Here is a 6,423-nt window from a genome sequence, read left to right on the forward strand (position 1 = left end):
ACCCCCTAACTTTAAATTTAAATTACAATATAATTATCTTAAAATACATAAAAACTTACCTGTGAATTTTTTTTACAAATTTAAAAAAACTAAAAATACTGAAAAAATTAAGAAATCTAAAATTACAAAAATAATAAACACTAAATTACGAAAAATAAAAACACTAAGCTTACAAAATATAATAAATGAAATTATCAAAAATAAAAACAATTACACCTACTCTAATAGCCCTAAAAAATAAAAAAAAGCCCCCCCCAAAATAAAAACACCCCCTAGCCTACAATAAACTACCAATAGCCCTTAAAAGGGCCTTTTGTAGGGCATTGCCCTAAGTTAAACAGCTATTTTACCTGTAAAAAAATACAAAGTCCCCACAACAGTAAAACCCACCACCCAACCAACCCCCCAAAATAAAAAAAAAACTAACTCTAAAAATTCCTAAACTACCCATTGCCCCATAAGGGGCATTTGTATGGCATTGCCCTAAAAAAAGCATTCAGCTCTTTTTCACTGCCCTTAAAAGGGCATACAGCTCTTTTACAAAATCCCAAAGCCCTAATCTAAAAAAAAACAAAACACCCAAAAAAAGAAAAAAAAACTAACACTAACCCCAGATTAGCTGCTCACGGTTTCTCAAGTTCGGACATCCATCTTCATACAGGTGGCAAGAAGTCTTCATCCAGGCAGCGACACCTTCATCCATCTCGGCGACGTCTTCTGTCTTGATCCTGTGGCGCGGAGCCATCCTTGAAGACGATCCCATCCTGCACGGAGCATCCTCTTTATACGGTCATCGCTGTACACTGAAGTTGAATGCAAGTTAACCATTTCAAAATAGTGTACCTTGCATTCATATTGACTGATTTGATTCTTCAAATTCAAATCTGCCAATAGGATGAGAGCTTCTGAAATTCTATTGGTGTTTTTTTTTCTAACACTCTCTCCCTATTGATGTCTATGGGGGAAAGCGTGCACAAGCACGTTAAAGCAGCAAGCGTGCACAAGCACGTCAAAGCAGCCCTTGGATTTTGTGCGGTATGGAGCTTAACGCCACCATATCGCACGCATAAGGAAGCTTTTCAGTAACTCATAATGGCAGCGCTATGGAGAGTGAAATAACATAACTTTTTAGCGTTAGTTTTGCACCTTGTTTAGCGCAAAACTCGTAATCTAGGTGTATGTGGGTTTTTTTGTAGATAAACCAATTGATATGTTTTTTTTAAAGGATTGTGATCAACTCCACAGTGTTTAAAAATGTGCTCATATTTTGTTAATGTATTTTTAATATTTTCAAAACATCTATCAAGATATCTACTCTCATAAATATTTTGTGCATCATTTTTGCTTAAAGGGACAGTCAAGTCCAAAAAAAACTTTCATGTTTCAAATAGGGCATGTCATTTTAAACAACTTTCCAATTTACTTTTATCACCAATTTTGCTTTGTTCTTTTGGTATTCTTAATTGAAAGCTAGACCTAGGAAGGCTCATATGATAATTTCTAAGCCCTTGAAGGCCGCCTCTAATCACATGCTTTTGTATTTGCTTCTCACAGCAGGGGAGAGCTAGTTCAGGTAAACCCTATAGATTACATTGTGAGCATGCCTGTGAATTGTGGCAGACACTGCACTAATTGGCTAAAATGAAAGTCAATAGATAATAAATAAAATGTCATGTGATCAGGGGGCTGTCAGAAGATGCTTAGATACAAGGTAATCACAGAGGTTAAAAGTATATTAATATAACTGTGTTGTTTATGCAAAACTGTGGAATGGGTAATAAAGGGATTATCTATCTTTTAAAACAACAACAATTCTGGTGTTGACTGTCCCTTTAAGCAAACCTCACAGGAAGGTCATTTACCAATGCAGATTTTTTTATAAAACCTCTACTGCTGACCTTTTTTTAAAACAATAAATGGCATCATTTCTATTTAGATTGACAAAGTACATAATTTTGTTGCAGTCACAAATTGCTAGCAGATTTTCTTGTAAACATGCAAATGAAAACATGAACCTTGCAAAGTAGTGCAGTGTAACTGATACTGTATTTAGATTTTACTGTCAGTGTTCTTGATTTAACTTTTCTGTAATAATTGAATTATATACTAGCAAAGTCAATCAAAAAAGCTATTACTATAACTATAAATAAAACATTTTTTTGCATAATTAAGTTTAAATTACAGATTTTAGTATACAACCTACCTATAGATTAACTGCTTAGTGGCTGAAATAGACATGTTTTACAGCTTAGAAGGGGGATAGTCGACTACATTTTAGTCAGTACATGTCCATCCATATTTTTAAAAAATATATTTTTAATTCATTTTAAAATAACCAACTCCAATTTTAACACACCCAGGTCCTGAATAATGCTACACCATACTTTAGGACTGGCAACTCTGCTAGGACTAGAATATCTCTTAATCGCTCTGCTGCTGCACCCTTCTCAGCAATGGATGAGGCATTAGTAAAGGCATGCTTCAGAGCCTGAAACACTGAACCATTTACAGGGCCTATTTGCATGAATAGATTCTGTCCAAAAAAAGTGCCTTTATTAAAAAGGGTGATTCAGCAAATAATTTTAGTCACTGTGTTAAACTAAGATTAATTTTTTGGGGTAAGTTCATAAATTTGTAGGCATTCTTGCAAGGAGAGCAGACATTGTTATCTTACTACTCTCTATACACACAAATACTTCCTTATTCTATCTCTGTCTGTATAAAAAAGCCCAATTAGAACAAATAAAAAATATACATGTTAGTATCTGCCTCTCCGACCACCTCACTATTAGTGTGATTTAGTCTTCTGACTCTTGATTACATAGCTTTTCTGTAGTCACTAGGGCAGTATTGAAATTTTCAAATTACAAAATAAAGCTAAATGATCGGTTTGTTAATAATCTAATACACCCCAGCAAGTAAAATGGATAAGAGAACATATTAAGGGAGGAAAAGTTTACCAAACACAGTCATTGTGCATCAAACAGTTAGTAAAGTGAAAAATGACTCTTGTACATTACAATTTATGGATAAAAACAAATTGCATTCATGTGAAATGTTAGCAGAAGCAACAGATATATTAAGTGCTGTATGAGGCATCATATTTGATTCCACAAAACTCACAGTACATTTCAAATCATTAAAACTATTAACAAAAATAATTATATCATATTTTTTTTAATTTGATATTTTTATTCATAATATTGTTTTCTATTACTAGAAATAAACAAATAAATTATTTGTAGAAAGTTAGAACATTAACATCAAAATCCATTTTTTAAAGAATATATTTTGTAAAGTATAAAAAAACATGCAGCATGTGTGTAATAGGTAAACACCCATATCAAATTGCTAAATTTTCTGTGATACAGATAGTGCCTGTCAAGCTTTTCAGAATCATCTATTTTGCCTTGTTCGGGCAACATCAAAGCAACAGAACTAGAATTAATGTAAGTATTCCCTGAAGAACAATTTGCAATGCTATGCTTCAGCAAGGATATTTTGGAAAGCTATACGTACAAATAACAGTGATATAGCATCAGAAAATGGTCAATTTTCTTTTTTAGGCAAAACTTTTTTTTTTTTTCAGAATTACAAAAGAAAATGTATTTTTTTATATCTACATATATTTAAACTTTGCATAGTCACACTTAATTCATTACTTTAATACTTTTTGAATTTTTGAACTTTTATTTCGAAACCAAAATACGATGAATACCATTTAAATTGAGACCCTCAATAATAACATGTAATTATAGAGATGGAGAATAAAGCCTTCCTTAAAGCATAGTTTGCAGCATAAAAAAGAGTTATTGCTGAAGCTTTCCTGCAGTTGTTCAAATTCATATGAAGATTGACATAAAATCTATGTTTTTATGGAGTCAGCTGCAGTTCACTGCGTTAAATCATACAATGTTCATGTTTTTTTCTGCTTCGTAAATATTGAAAGATACAGGTGTGATAAAAGCCAGTGGAAGATTTCCAATACCTTTTAGTTAGTCATCCTTTCCCTGAAGTGGTGAACCTAAGAACATTAAGAAGATCTATGATTTAAAGAAATAAAAGCATAGGGACATGGTGTGTATTAAAAGCCAATTATCTTGTATCGAGGGCAGAAGTTTCATCTTGATGAAGAGATCTAATTGCACATATTTTATAGTTTAATGTGTTAACAAAAGGCATTTAAAGATGCTGCAAAATAATCTAAATTATCCTAAATAACTTAAAAAAGCAGTGATGCATGTCTCACTGAAATATGCAATCTAACCTTGTTGTACTAATATTAAATTAAAATTAATAAATTCTTTTAATTCAGATTTAGAGCATTGGTTTCTTATTCCAATCCATTAGAATCGTTGTTTGAAAACATTACGTGTATGTTTGGCATTTGGTGCATGTGACTTTTGGTTCAATGTTCATTTCAATCCATTTGAATACCGACATGGCACATATGAAAACATTGTTAGATTCACAATATTTTCAGGTAATCAACAACTTTTCTTTGCTTATGATTAGGGATTTGCATTCGTTTTGTTATGAATATCAATTCATAACAAAAATGCAGATATTTTTTTAATTTAATGAAACGAATTTCTGAGTGAATACACTAACTTATTTAAAGAATAAAGTAATATATTTAATGAATATATTTGTTATTATTTAAATTAGATGTATTTCTTACCTGTAGCTTGCTGGGGAACTATGCTAATCCTCTTCTTCTTCATAGACTCCAGGGGGTCAATTTATTAAACCCCGGGTGGACATGATTCGCTATACCGAATCATGTCCGCCCTTCATAGCTAAATGCTGGCAGCATACGCTGTCATCATTTAGCATTGCACAAGCATTTCACAAGAAATGTTTGTGCAATGCCGCCCCCTGCACATTTGCGGTCAATTGGCCGCTAGCAGAGAATGTCAATCATCCCGATCGTAACTAATCAGGATGATTGCAGTCCGCCACCTAAAAGGTGGTGGAGAAGTTAAGGAGCAGCAGTGTTACGACTACTGCTTCTTAACTTCTGTTTCCGGTGAGCCAGAAACTACAGGGGTAGATAGCAGCATCGGCTGCTTATTAAATCTACCCCCAGGACTGCACTAATACATTAACACTGTGGATCCCTTCTCCTTTAGTGCAGGCAGGGGGCATGCTAATCCAACATTCTTTACAGAGTCCTAGGCCATGCTAATAGCAGAATTAGGCCCTGGACACTGTGAAAAAGGGTTGGATTAGCCTGCCCCACTGCCCGCACAAAAGGAGAAGAGATCCACCCGCTAATGTACCAGTAGCATGCTGGGGAGCCACGCTAATAGGGGCATTAGCATGGCCCTGGAATCTATGAAGAAGAAGAGGATTAGCGCAGCTCCTCAATGAGCTACAGGTAAGTATCAAGGTGACAGGAGCAGAAAACATTTACATTAGCATTAACAAAAAAAGTGTAAATGTTAACGAATATTTAGTATTTGGTTCGTTTTAAACTGACCAAATACCGAATAGCGCAGCTCACAAAAATTCTAAAAAAAACACATTTTTCAGAAAATTTGATATGAAAGATTAATCTAAAACAAATTATTCAAGGCCTCACCAGTCTACTTATGATAAGGTTGACACATGAAAACACGTGTGGTAAAGGAATTATAGAGGGATTTTGCTAACTTTAACTGTTTTTTGGGCTTTTCACAGACCATCAAAAACAAGATAACACTATAAGCTCATGGTAAAGGTACAGTAAACATCTTGAGATTTCTTTATACAATGTTTATTTAAGCATAATAAAGCAACTTTGCCTTATACATAATATAATAATAATAATAATAATAATGATAATAATAATCTGTACATTTTATTTTGCCCTCCCCCTTTTGTGTAATTTAGCTCTGAAAACTGTGGATTTTCTAGTTTTTAGAACTTGAAATGCTCCCTGTTTACTTATCAAGGCTGATACAAATCTGGCGGAGCTATGTCTCCTTGGGAATCTAACTGGATCTTACTCAGCCTTGCTTCTCCGGTCATATCAACACTCTTCAACCTACAAGAGATAATAATGCAAAATAGTGAATAGCAGGAAGACATTGATAAAATTCAGCTTACTGTATTTAAAACCAAAGTTAAAAGCTTTATGAATTTCGGCAATAATATTGCCTTTATCAAGAGCAAATAAATAGCATATAAAATAAGCTGTGATCACAGCGTATTTGATATGCTATTGATTTGCTCTTTTAAATTTGGTTTTAAATAAATTAAGCTTTATTTTATCTATGTCTTGCTGGTGATTCTGGGAATAAAGGCTGATTTTCGCTTAAAATCCTGTGAGTATCTTCCATTGGTGCTTCCCAGTGTGTGACGTTATTGCACTATTTTGCATTATAATCTCTTGGAGCTTTAAGCGTTTTGATGTGACCGGAGAAGCAAAGCTGAGAAATA

Source organism: Bombina bombina, chromosome 2 (genome assembly GCF_027579735.1).
Source record: "Bombina bombina isolate aBomBom1 chromosome 2, aBomBom1.pri, whole genome shotgun sequence".
Taxonomy (NCBI): domain Eukaryota; kingdom Metazoa; phylum Chordata; class Amphibia; order Anura; family Bombinatoridae; genus Bombina; species Bombina bombina.